At 42.6% G+C, this 14460-nt stretch overlaps 1 protein-coding gene across 1 annotated transcript in view; it reads left to right on the top strand.

Annotated features, from left to right (window-relative positions):
• Positions 1-7189: 7189 nt before the first annotated feature.
• Positions 7190-14460, top strand: part of map4l (microtubule associated protein 4 like) — a 68993-nt gene continuing 61722 nt past the window's right edge. Inside the window, exon 1 of the mRNA XM_061695271.1 lies at positions 7190-7284. The gene's annotated coding sequence lies outside the window, so the exon portion shown is untranslated. The remainder of the gene's footprint in view (positions 7285-14460) is intronic.

Consider the following 14460-nt stretch of genomic DNA (forward strand, 5'->3'; position numbering starts at 1 on the left):
TCATCATCGCATAGATGATGAGTTTCCAGTGGGAAACTCGTCTGGATTGGTCCGCAGATCTCCAACATCTGGCCCGTGTGGCCTACTTTTTAATACTGTATGCTATGTGGTGTGACATCATGAAATTTCTTCATGAAAGTACACACATCCAATTAAAACATCATGATGCAAATAATTATGACATAATTTTATTCAGTCATGCGCGAGACTAGTGTCTGAAATAATGAAACGTCTAGACATATTTCAGCCCAAAACACAGGTTACATAGGTCAACTTTTTTTTTTTTCTTTTACTTACAAAATAGGTTATGAGCACAACTGTGTTTTAATCTAGATTTGAAAGATATATGGTGTTTGTCTCCCAAGCTGCTTGATAGTTGCTGCCAACGGTGGCCAAAGTAATGTTATGTAAAGTGTTCAGTGTTTACTGCCAAATGCAAAGTCACAGGCCAGACTGCTGAACAATGAGCTCATTACGCACGCTTTACAACTCGCTGTAAATTTTGGTCAAGTACAGACAGACCGCAGAGCAAGCTGCTACTCAGAGTTTCATCAACCTGGGTGGCATCTTGTTTTTATATGGCAAAAATGTGGGGCGTGGTGGGCACGTTCTCCGTGGCACCTAATGCAGAACACTATTGGTGACATATTGCTGACATTACACGCTGAATTTTTCAAACGACACACGTTTTTTACTAAAGTAGAAGTACTGTTACTTTAGAAAAATATACAGCGGCTGGAATAAATACCGTATTGAACACATTTTTCTCACTAAACATACAATACTTCCAAAGGTGCCATTGATGTGAACATTTCACCAGATGTTTGGAACAACCCAAGTAATCCACACATACAAAGAAAGTTGAACAAATAAACTCAGAAATTAAGTTGTGTGGCGGCACGGTGGACAACTGGTTAGCACATCTGCCTCACAGTTCTGAGGACCGGGGTTCAAATCCCGGCCCCGCCTGTGGGGAGCTAGCATGTTCTACCCATGCCTGCGTGGGTTTTCTCCGGGCACTGCGGTTTCCTCCCACATCCCAAAAACATGCGTGGTAATTTGATCGAGGACTCTAAATTGCCCATAGGTGTGAATCTGTGCGCGAATGGTTGTTTGTTTATATGTGCCCTGCGATTGGCTGGCAACCAGTTCGGGGTGTACCCCGTCTCCTGCCCAAAGAAAGCTGAGATAGGCTCCAGCACGCCTGTGACCCTTGTGATGATGAAGCGGTACAGACAATGGATAGATGGATTAAGTTGTGTGTAAAAATGTGAAATGACAGGGGAAAAGTATTGAACACATGAAGAAAGGGAGTTGCAAAAAGGGACTGACAACTTAAATCTATCAATAATCAAACAGCAATCCAGCCCATTGTCAGTGCAAATGAACATCAACTGGTTCAGTCCTAATTGATGGCCTACAAAAAGGTCTCATTGCCGAGGTGTGAGTCAAGACAGATCTTATGATGGGTAAGAGCAGAGCGCTGTCTCAAAAGCTTCACAACCTAATTGTTGCAAAAAACAATGAACGATTGCATTGGTTACAGGCGCATATCTAAACTTCTGAATGTTCCAGTGAGCCCGGTTGGAGCCACAATACGTAAGTGGAAAGCCAATCATACCAACATAATTTTGCCCCGATCAGGTGCTCCTCGCAAGATTTCTGCCAGAGGAGTGCAAAGAAACTTGCACTGTATGCACACTCACCACGCAAGACCCCATTGCTGAAAAAAAAGATGAAATGTCAAAGCTCATTTAAAGTTTGCTGAACAACATTTGGACAAGCCAGTTAAATACTGGGAGAATATAGTCTGGTCGGATGAGAGCAAAATGTAATTGTTTGGATGCCATAATGCACACTATGTTTGGAGGAGAAATGGCACTGCACATCACCCTAAAAACACCATAGCAACAGTGAAGTTCGGAGGTGGCAACATAATGGTGTGGGGCTGCTTTTCAGGAAATGGTACTGGTAAACTTCACAATCGAAAATTTATGGAAACAACTCAAACTCAAGGGCCATAAAAGAAGCCCACAGACCCGTCAAGATTTGAAGACTGCTTGTGTGGAGGAATGGGCCAAAATCACACCACAGCAATTCATGCGGCTAGTTTCACCAGTACAGGGTGAACACCGCCTCTCGCCCAGAGTCAGCTGGAATGAATAGTCTTATACAGACCCTTTCCCAAAAATTTGAATATCATGGAAAATTGGATTTATTTGCATAATTCCATGCAAAGAGTTAAACTTTCACAGATTATAGATTCAGGGCCCACAATTAAAACAATTTATTTGTTTATTTTTACATAATTTGGGCTTCCAGCTCATAAAACCAACAAAATCAGGAATTCAAAAAATTAAAATACAGTGAAGAAATCAGTCCAGATTTTGCAGGCCATAAATGTTTTAACCTGAGTGTCGCACACTAATCATCCACTAAACTCAAAGCACCAGCACAGGTTTCCCCAGGTGTCAGTAAATTGCTTTAGTTTGGTTCAATTGTCTCAGTTGGGTTAAATATGGGGAAGACTGCAGACTTGACAACTGGCCAGAAGACCATCATTGATACCCTCCACAGGATGGGTAAGCCACAAACATTCATAGCTAAGGAGGCTGGCTGTTCACGGGGTACTGTGTCCAAGCATGTCTATGGAAAGTCTAGTTGAAGGACAAAATGTGGCAGGAGAATAGAATATGCACCAGCATAAGAGATGACCGTGGGCTTCAGCGGATTATCAAACAGAGAAGATTCAAGAATCTAGCAGAAATCCAGAACGAGTGGCATGAGGCGGGAATCTTCAAAACCCACCACATTCAGAAGCATCCGGGAGATGGGCTACAACTGTCGGGTTCCTCGGGTCAAGCGCTTCTGAGCCTGAGCCGACGTAGGAAGCGTCTCAACTGGGCCAAGGAAAAGAAGGATTGGACTGTTGGCCAGTGGTCTAAGGTCCTCTTTTCCGATGAAAGTAAAGCGTGGCTTTCATTCGGGGATCAAAGTCTAACGGTACGGAGGAAGACGGGTGAAGAACAGAACCCATGATTCCTTCTGCTGAGGATCTGGATGGAGATGCAGATTTCATCTTCCAGCAGGACCTGGCCCCTACCCATACCGCTAGAGGCACCAAAAACTGGTTTGATGCCCATGCCATCCTAGTGCTTGATTGGCCAGTCAACTCGCTGGATCTAAACCCCATTGAGAATCTATGGTGTATTATAAAGAGGAAAATGAAGGGCACCAGACCCAATCTGGGCTTCCATAACTCCCAGGCAATGCCACAGGCTGAATGCTAAAATGCCACAACGCATCGAGGCAGTGATTCAAGCAAAGAGATTCCCAACCAAGTATTGAAGATGAACATATCATTTTTGAAAGTACCATATTTTGATTGATTTAATGTGACCCTAATTTCTTTCTTTTTTTCTACAAAAACTGAGAAGTAAATGTTGATTCTAATTTTTTGAATTCCTAATTTGGTGGGTTTTATGAGCTGGAAACCAAAATTATGTAAAAATGAACAAATCAATACTTGAAATTATTTAAATTGTGGGCCCTGAATCTATAATCTATGAAAGTTTACATTTTTGAATGGAATTAGGGAAATAAATAAACGTTTCCCTGATATTCACATTTTTAAAGATCATATTACTACTAATATTGTGTCCATTTGCTCTGTGAATGTCCTTGTGATTTGTGAGAGATTATAATGTCACCTCCATAATCCTCGATAATCCTATAGAAAGAGTCCCCTCTAAAAAGGACAGTCTGTCATGAGTCACGTCGGGTAAAACATATTACTTGTTGTCATATGCTAGGCTGCAATTCAGGCAAATTTTAGAAAAAGGTTGAGAGATGAAAGAATAGTTACGCTAATTTTTAATTGCTTCGGCTAATGTATAAATGTGGAACATCAGATCTAATTGTACGACTAACTGACATCAGGAGAGATCGGGCTTGTCAGTTTTATCTATTTTTTGTCTATATACTACTGTACTTCAGGCAGCCAACATTACAAATGATTACACACAACTGGCTCTGCTAACCAGGTTTGTGTAGGTGAAGTGCAGATCTTAATAAAAAATATTTAAAAAAATAAAAACCCATGTTTCAAAACTCCAACATTTTTACCCTTCAAATCCACTTTACGTTTTGCTTGTACGACCTCAAGTGACCACTTTTAATACCATATTATAATCAGATCTGAGGACACGTCAACACATGGTGAGAGTTAAAATATATTTCATTCTGCAGAACGGTAAGATCACATTCGGCTGGTTTGTAGTACCACGCATCTGTCGCATACAAACTGGAAAAATCTGTCTGTCCAATGGCATACACACATACATTTGTGAGTCTATTCTCCTCGACACGAAAGCCAAGCAAAGGGACAGGTTACCTCTATTTAGGACTAACTTTCTCCCAAAGCTGATAGGACTGATTGTTTGGACATACAATACGTGCATACGCAAATGAAAAGCCACATATTAAACCCAGCACACACACACACACACACACACACACCTTTAAAGTGCACCTTCACAGACAAGTATGCCTTATATGATAGAAAATCTTATAGACTTCATGCATCCATCCATCCAGTATTGAAAATGCTTGTCCTCATATTGGGTTGTGGGAAACTTGAGCCTATAGCAGCTTCGGGTGAGAGGTGGTGGGCTTCTTCCTGGATTGGTCGCCAGTAAATCTCAGGGTACATTTAGAGGAATAACCATGGAGTCCACTCGATGACATAAATCATCTGAAAATCCCCAGCGACAGAAGCTCAACAGAGAGAGAGGAAAGCGATAGAGATGTGGCTGCTAAAGAACTTGAAGCCTGACACTGTTGATGTTAACAGGGGCTTGTGCTTGGCTCCAAGCTCGCCTGGAGTCCATAATCATCTCTTTGGTCTTAAGATTCAGGTTTAGTCAATACACCACATAGCCAGATGCTGAACCTCATCCCTGTGAGCTGCCTCATTGTCTCCTCTGATCAAACCCAATTACTGTGATGTCACCTTGCATACTAGTTTGGGAAGTCACCGTCGGGGAGCAATGAATTGAAGCCAATGAACAGATTGATCTGGATTTTTGGACAGAAGCATTCTAGGGAGCACATTTGTATTACTCACACAGTACATATTTCGTACATTGGGCACATTCACATCTCATTCAGGGTCCCCTGGGGGACTGGCACGAGGTATGATGGGGCGGACGCCGGGCTGAGTCATGGCACATTTGTGCTGGTCTCCCTGGCCCCCCTACTCTGCCCGGCCGGTCCTCCAGTTTTAATGCATTGTACTCCCGTCAGTGGGGGGAAGGCAGAGTCAGGCTGGGGAGGGCACTCGGCCAGGTGTTCCAGCACGCCGGCCTGCTCGCTGACCCGCCATGCCTTTTCCCCTGCGGATTCTTAATGCACCACATACAAACCCCAATTCCAATGAAGTTGGGACACTGTGTTAAACATAAATAAAAAAGAATACAATGATTTGCGAATCATGTTGGACCTATATTTAATTGAATACACTACAAAGACAAGATATGTAATGTTCAAACTTTGTTTTTAGATAATAATCATTAACTTGGAATTTTATGGCTGCAACATGGTTCCAAATAAGGTAGGACACGGTCATGTTTACCACTGTGTTACATCACCTTTTCTTTTAACAACATTCAATAAATGTGAGAATGTTTTATTTTGATATAACCATCACAATGAGAATTGAGGACGCTAATTGTTGAAGCTTTGTAGGTGGAATTCTTTCCCATTCTTGCTCGATGTACAGCTTCAGCTGTTCAACAGTCCGGGGTCTCCGTTGTCGTATTTTACGCTCCATAATGCGCTACACATTTTCAATGGGAGACGGGTCTGGACTGCAGGGTCGGGTGGGGGGGGTGCTGGCTGGGTGGTGATGGTCCGGTACCCTTTGGCACTGGTCGGGGCATTTTGCTTGAGCTGGGGGACTGCCCTGGATCTTGGGGAGTTGGCGGTGTCCCCCCTGGCTGAGTCCTCCACGGGATGGGCTCGCTGGCTTTTGGGGGAGCAGGCCCAACCTCCCTCGATGTGCCGGCACAGCAACTCCGTACACCAGTTGACTAATATGCATGTGATTTGGTGCTCACTCACTAATAAGTTCCCTAGACACACTATAGGCTTTAATTGTTTGTGCTGGGACCACTAATAATAACACAGGTTGTATTAACATATCAACTCACAGGTTCTTACAGGTGTTTAGGCGCTATAAAAGCATCCCACCGCACCACTCATCAATAGCACCGCCTTGCTCATTTCCTGCATCCTGTCCTGCGCTTTTCTGTCCTCTCTCATCTCCTGTTGGTTAGTTATTGCATGTGCTCACCGGGTGTCCCCCTCGCCCACAAATAAAAGCATGATTTGCCTTTGTAACGTTACTTGTCGTCAAATACCTCGACTGTCCAACTATTGTTTTTCTGGGGTTCGCTCCCCTTTCCCCCTTGTCCGTTCTGTGCCTCGGTCTATCCCCTAAAACCCTTTTCTGTCCGGCTGCATTTACAATAAACATCAGCATCATTACAAAAAGAAAATATAAGGAGAGAAGTATTTCCAACTACCCCGTTGCACAGCAAAATTGTTCCAGCACAAAAGGCATCCTAATCGCCCATTCCACATGGCCATGCAGCTGAACAGGACACGTTATAAATAAAATATAATATACAATATACAGTCCACTGGAAAACAAAAAAAAGGCGGGGGGAGGGGGGGGGTCTAATGGATTTAATACAATTGGTTCCATTCTATTTTGGTGTCAAGGTTGTAGTTTCAAAGCTGCCTTTTTGTAAGTGACTTGCTCATTTTGTGGGAACTCACAGCTCCCTCGATTTACAGTACAGTAGCGTATTCTTAATTGATGGCATGTTCCATTTAAGGCTAATGAAGTGGGATTTAATTGTTGCATCTGAATTTTTTGAACAATATAATTCCATATGAATCACAAGCCATTTTGACTTTCAACAAAAATTTTATGAAAACGGGTCCCGACGCAAACGTCATGCCTTACCATAAATTTGGGGAGAATGCTTGTCTTTACGATAGCACCTGAAGGCAACAGCGCCCGAAACGCGTGCAGATTGTGCTAAAAGGTTTTTCTCTTCCCTGCTTCTGATTGGCTTAACCGGCTATTGTGGGCGGATCTGACGTCAGAGTCCTGGCACCAGTTTTATGCGAGCGGCGAAAGGTGGCGAGATATTTTAATCCGTCTCCGACTTGACAGCCACACACGCGCGACCGCAAAACAAGACGCACCCGCAAAACGTGAGTGATTTTGTTTCTCCAATTCAAACCGTTCGCGCTGTTATGGCATCGCGTGTAAAAGGCAAACGGGTGATGAAATGCGTGTGATATCAATGGCAACAGAGTGTGGAGGTACGGATGTGGCCTATTTATAGCTCATTAGACGGCGGAGTAGCAATATGTAATTGTTTCACGCGACGTTTCCCCATGGTGGGCGTGTATAGGGGGAGGGGGGGTCGGGTGGGTGGGTGGGTTTTGGCGTCTGTCTCCTGCGGAGATGCGTGCATTCGTGCCCCTTTGTTACAGTGATGCCGCATTCGCACACGTTGAAAAGGACGAGCCCGTGGAGCTTGTGATCTATTTTTTGTGGAGGGGGGGTGGAATTGTCTGTGCACGCCAGCTAGCTGAAAGAATCGTGGAATAGCCGACGTGCGACTATATTTCTCATGTCTTGCCTTTATTACACGATGCCTCTTTCGAATGAAGGCAGACTTGGATGGAAGGCCTGGTTATGTAAAATCTCCTTTTCGGACCCTATGGCGCCTACCATGCAGAGAGTGCGTTATATCCATAGGAACAGAGCTTATTGTTATAAAATGATGCACGCTCCGTCCGTCTGTGTGAGGGTTAACAGGCCCACACATTGTTCTGTGTTTCTTTCTCGATGGCTTTCTACAGTAGTGAGATTTCACAGATTGGCCCCCTTCTCGTGTTAATATTGCGAGAGTGAAACCATCGCGGACGTTCTCGTCGATCAATTGGAGTTCTTTTTCTTATGAGTGGAAACTCATCTTGCGGTGTTGAAGCGTTATTTTCAGGACGCGCACAGCCGGATGCCGGAGAAATGCACACGCATGAGGCCAAATTTTCTTCCTTAACTTCCTCCAATGTGCAGTGACTTTGACTTTGAGGGGGGCGTGAAAATAAACAACTGAGACGACGTGGTTGCACAAGTGCACACACCCCTTTTGCTCAACATTAATCAATCACGTTTCAAACTCTTGTTTAATGGAAGTCACCGCACATCTGGCACCGTTTAAAGACCCTGTACAGCGACAAAAACAGAAGAGTATTGTTAACAGGCCTGCCAAATTTGAAGGCATAGAACAATCTCAAAAGTATATAAAATGATCCAAAACAATGAAAAATAGAGCCACTCTTGAGGCTGTCGGACGCTGTCTGCGTGTCCACCTCATGTGCTGAAAAATGCCCTGCTCCACTTTGACCTGTCAATCAAATATGTTTCTTCATACAGCATGTGGTCAAGTGTCTGTAGTCTGTATTCTATTATTGGACTATAGAGACTGACAATTTTTTCAGCATTCCCACCAGGAAGGATTGTTCCACTCCCAGTAATTTTCAACATATTAATAAAATCGGAGCAGGATTGATTAGATGACAGAGTAGCAATAAAAAGGTGGACACATGAATTGCTGTATTTACTTCCTGCCATCGAATAGAAGACCATTCATCTGTTCTGTCTGTCACTATGCCTCACTGGCATAAATAGAGGAACAAAGTTATATTATTTATTGTAAAAAAATATTTTTTTGGAGCAATTAGGTGCACAAATATATACAGTAAATTAACATATCATTTAAATAGACACATTGCTCCATCATGTGATCGGATCGGTTATCGTTTTTTGAAACTCGCTGATCGGTGATCGGCGCCAACAATTCTGATCGTGTAAAGCCTATGAGTCACTCACAATTGCGCCGGAGAGCCACTGATGAAATGATGGCGCTCAGTGCTTATATGGTGGGGGAGGGCCGACTTACGGCCACAATGTGCACAGAAGCCCAAATGCGTGCTTGGGCTTGTTTTTAGCCCCCAAAAAGCCGTACAGCTGCGATGGTGAAAAATACTTTTAACGCTATATTTCAACAATTCAGTGCTCCATTGTTTTCAGTCTTTGCACATTTTAAGCACTTATCTTCAAACATATGTAACGTACAATTGTATTTAGAAATACATTTTACAGGGTCTTTACAGTACCTCTGATTATCCATCCATCCGTTCTCTTATCCTGGTCAGGGTTGCGGGTTGCTGGAGCCTATCCCAGCTGAGTTCGGGCGAAAGGCGGACTACGCCCTGAATTGATCGTCAAGTCGGTCGCAGGGCACATGCAGAAGCAGACAACCATTCACACTCACATTCACACGGGCACTGAGTTGGAACTGAACCCCACGCGGCCTGCACGCAACTCCAGTGAATGCACACTACACTATCAGTGATGGCACCTCTGATTAACCCAGAATTAATTTCAGATGTTCGAGTAGGCTTTTCTTGAAACATATTGTCACATCTTATGGCACAAGCCGTGGTCCACAGAGAGCTTCCGCAGCATCGGAGGGCTCTCATTGTTCCAAGGTATCCCTCACGAAAAGGGTACAAAATAATTTCTAAGGGTTACATTTACCATGGAACACAGTGAAGGCAGTCATCATCAAGTTGAGCAAATATGGCACAATAGACAGAAGACAAGCAGACTGCTGAAAGGCCAAGAGGAACGTTAGAGGAGCTACTGGAATTTCTGGCAAGTACTGGCTGTTGAGCACATGTTACAACAATTTCCCATCTTCTTCACATGTTTGCCCAAAGTGGGAAGGTGGCAAGACCGATGCCTTGTCTTACAAAGAAAAAAATCCACACCTGGTTACATTTTGCCAAAACACACTGGAAACCTCAAACGCATATGGGAAAACGTGCTATGGTTGACTGTAACTAATGTTCAACCTTTTGGCCATAATCCCAAAAGGTACGTTCGGCGGAAGCACAACACTGTTTATCATCCGTACAGTGAAGTCTGGTGGTGGCAACGTTGGGACATTTTTTTCTTCAGCTGGGACTGTTGCCTTGGTCAAGGTGAAGGGAATTATGAACAATTCTAAATGGCGGTCAGTGTTTGCAAAATCTCCAGTCTTCTGGTAGAAAGCAAAACAATGTCAGTCAAAGTCTACTAAAAGAGCTGCACTTTATTTGGGGTAAAGCAGAGGCACTTTAAATTGTGGCAGGTGTCTGCTGACTCCCATTTCAGATGAGTTTGAATATGATTGGTCAATTCTGAATACAGCCACATCCACAGTTATAAGAGGGTGTGCATATTTGTGCAACGATATCATGTCAGTTGTTTATTTTTACTGCCCCTCTCGAAAATATTTCATTTATTTTCAATTGAGTTGTACAGGTTATATGTCACATTAATGGTGGACAAATTTTCGAAACGATTTCCCTTTGTCTCATCTTTTCTATATCACAAATTTGAGACTTTTTGAGACAGAGGTGGTAACTTTCTAACCGTATTCACATTGTATCCAATTGTTATTTCGTGTTCTCCTTTTCTTAAATCATATTTTTATGCCAAAATGCAAAATGAAATACAGGAAGCCTGTTAAATATTAAAATATAAAATAAAAGCAAAAGTGCATTGTGTTTACAGTGAAATGCGGCCTTTTCAATGTTAGTTGTACACATTTCCGTTAACCATTTCATAGCCAGAGGCGGAACATTTCAGCATTTTCTCTAATGTTCTCATGCAGTCCTTGCAGTCGAGTGCCTTTCTGGATTGACCCATTAATGGCCATTTTGCAGCAGATGTCCATGTGCGGTTTTAGTCTGTGGCAACGTGATTTCTTCACCTCTGAAAAATCGAATAATTGATGTATTTGGGCATTTTTATTATTCTGATACAAACATGATAATGACTTTCATCACATATTTTGAGTGTAGAAAATAGTTTGGGCCGACACGCTGGACCGGCTGGCACATATGCCTCACAGTTCTGGGGACCGGGGTTCAAATCCCGGCCCCGCCTGTGTGGAGTTTGCATGTTCTCCCCGTGCCTGCGTGGCTTTTCTCCGGCTTCCTCCCACTTCCCAAAAGCATGCGTGGTAGGTTGATTGGAGAGACTGAATTGCCCGTAGGTGTGAATGTGGGTGCGAATGGTTGTTTGTTTCTATGTGCCCTGCGATTGGCTGGTGACCGGTTCAGGGTGTATGCCGCCTCTCGCCCGAAGATAGCTGGGATTGGTTCCAGCACTCCCGTGACCATCTTGGAGTCCTTCAGGTGTTTTTTAAGCGAACTCCATGCGGGCTTCCATGTGTCTTGCACTGAGGAGAGGCTTCCGTCGCGCTGCGCTGCCATAAAGCCCCGACTCGTGGAGGGCGGCAGTGATGGTTAACTTTCTAGAACTTTCTCCCATCTCCCGACTGCATCTCTGGAGCTCAGCCACAGTGATCTTTGGGTTGTTCTTTACAAGGCTCTTCTCCCCCGATTGCTCAGTTTGGCCGGACGGCCAGCTCTAGGAAGGGTTCTGGTCGTCCCGAACGTCTTCCATTTCAGGATTATGGAGGCCACTGTGCTCTTAGGAACCTTAAATGCAGCATAATGTTTTTGTACCATTGGTGTAGAACCATCTCCAGGATGATCAGAAGAAATGGACAGCACCCGAGTTAAATATGAGTGTCACAGAAAAGGGTCTGAATACTTATGGCTGTGTGATATTTCAGTTTTCCTTTTTTAATAAATCAGCAAAAATTGCAACATTTATGGTTTTTTTCTGTCAATATGGGGTTCTGTGTTTAGATTTAATGAGGAAAAATAACTTTAAATTATTTTAACAAATGGCTGCAATATAACAAAGAGTGAAAAATTTAAGGGGGTCTTTCCGTACCTACTGTACATGGTAATCTAAATAGGTTACAAATGTAAGAATGATTTTTGGTTGTGTGGTTTATTCCTGAAACAAACAGCTTTCACATTTATTCCAATGTTTTATTTTGATATAACCATCACATTTCTGGTAAATTTATCATAAGCACCATTGCACTTTTGACAAAGTTAAAGGTCATAAGAGGGTTTATTAAAGTGAGTGACAATATGATGCGCCACATCCTGTAGTAATGCACAGTGCATTCGATGCAAGGTTTCACTTTCGTCTGCTACAGAAAAAGAAGTTGCGTTAGAGTTTGAGCAATGCGCTTAAAAGCATTAGTCATTATTACATTGACTTTAGGAGGCAATCTGTGGTCGAGAATGCAACATCAGAAGGATGTGGTGTGGAAGTAAAAGTCTAGAAATTTGTGCCAAACGTGAGTGGAATGTTAATTAACTTGGACTTTGTGACTATACTGTACAATCAATGTTTGCGTTAGATTACATTGGAACCTGTTAAGGTTGATCACAATCTTGTGAAAGTTTTTTTCCCTCATAAATGATGGAAATAGAAATACTCCACTCTAGTGTCAAAAGGTCTCAAAAACATTGATTGACTTGTACAGGCCGTGTTTTAAGTAGCATTTTAAAAACAACAGTGATACAAGTGTAAAAAAGAACCACAGGAATATTATTTGTAAAGATCTACATATTCTGATAGGATGCGTGTTGTGTCCCATAAAGGCTAAACACAACTCTCTTTATCTTTATTGTCAAGTAATTGCTGACTTAAGGTTATTGACAGAGTATACAAAACCAGTTTTGGTATGTCATATACGCAAAGGGAATGTTGGATCATATTTCCCCAGTGGTCTCAAGATTCAATGCCACTACAGCACAGTACATGTACGGTTTCTGGTGAATTTGAGAACTTTATGATCAATTGCACTGAACTAGAAACCATGTTTCGTCATCGATAATTGCGCGCATGAACTAACCACACATAAAGATGCTTGTGGTTGTGTATCATAAAGCATATTCAAACAGGCATCCATCCATTGTCGCCTATCCCGGTTGACTTTGGGCAAGAGGCCACCCTGGACTGGCTGCCAGTCAGTAAACCACAGGGCACAAAAAAAAAAATCACACTCTCATCCACATTGATGAACAATGAATATGGTTTTATAAACCTAATTCGTGTTATTTTGGAATGTGGGAGAAAGCTAAAGTGGTTGGAGAAAACCCACACGAGCACGGCGAGAACATACAGTATACTGTAAAACAACAACAACAACAACAAAGAAACCCACAGGAGGGCCTTGTTTTAATACTTTGACCCACTGTGCAAGATCCAATGGCGATGAACTGGATTACTGTCATGTTGGTGAAATCACTACCCGACTTGAATGTTCATATTCCTAAACGTAATTGAGGTTAAGGTTTGGTTTTCAAAACCAAACTATGAACTGGCAGCATTATCATGACATTTTCATTAAGCTTTGAGCATTCATTCTCACCAATGACATTTTATGTCCATCCATATTTTCTGTAAAACGTTCAGCCTTTTTTGTTGATAGGAAACCATGACGCAATTTAATGATGACACATGGTATATAGCAATTGTAGTTAAATCTTTACGGTAAACTGGACACTTATTATGATGAATATTATTATTTTCCTTTCAAAACATAGGCCTTGCTGAAAGTAGCAGCACTAGTAAAATAAAGAAAACACAATAATTCATTTTAGATGTAGGTTTCAAACTTCGATTTATAACTTTCCTTTTCCAGCTAAGGTTGAGCTGAACGGTTCTAAGAAACGAGGAAATTCTCTTCGTTCTTTCTTTACTACAACCTTTGATCAAAGTGGAAAAAATGCGATGTAAATGTAAAGCAGCTTTTATTTCTTTTTGGGAACTACAATACACACTATAAGATATTGTGGTTAGATATTCAGAGCTATGCAAATGCATGTCTTTTGACATGATGATACATAATTTGCACTGTGGGCATCGGTGAGATTACATTCAATCCCTTTCAGATTACCAGTCAAACGGGCAGGCAGTTCGGTTGGGGGTCATCGAGTACAGCTGGTACAGCCCACAATTTGTGCCCATCATCCATAGAGGCTGAGTCATATATGTGCTGGTGAGTGAATAAAAAGCCAGTAGGTCTATCTCTTAAGTATTTCGAGACAAAGGCAGTTCAGGCTGTTTTAGTAGGTTGCTTCTACACGAAACGTGCCCCCTCATTCAGTACAACAGTGTATCAGGCAGGGACAGGCAGTACAATAGGAGCATTGTCTTTAAAAGACAATTTCTAATCCCCAGTCGTAGGTGGGAAAACACGAGATTGCACAACCTCACCGTCTGAACGTGCCGTTATTATCGCTTAGTGCTTCGTCCCCGCAAAGACCTGATGATTCTGATTCAACCTTTTCTCTTAGATTAATCGGCAGAGTGTGAAAATCAGGATAAAAACGACCGCTTTGGTGCTCAGAACGACCGAAGCACCAGATGATCTTGATGCTCTTTGAAACTAC

This window comes from Phycodurus eques, chromosome 13 (assembly GCF_024500275.1).
Source record: "Phycodurus eques isolate BA_2022a chromosome 13, UOR_Pequ_1.1, whole genome shotgun sequence".
In the NCBI taxonomy this organism is placed as follows: domain Eukaryota; kingdom Metazoa; phylum Chordata; class Actinopteri; order Syngnathiformes; family Syngnathidae; genus Phycodurus; species Phycodurus eques.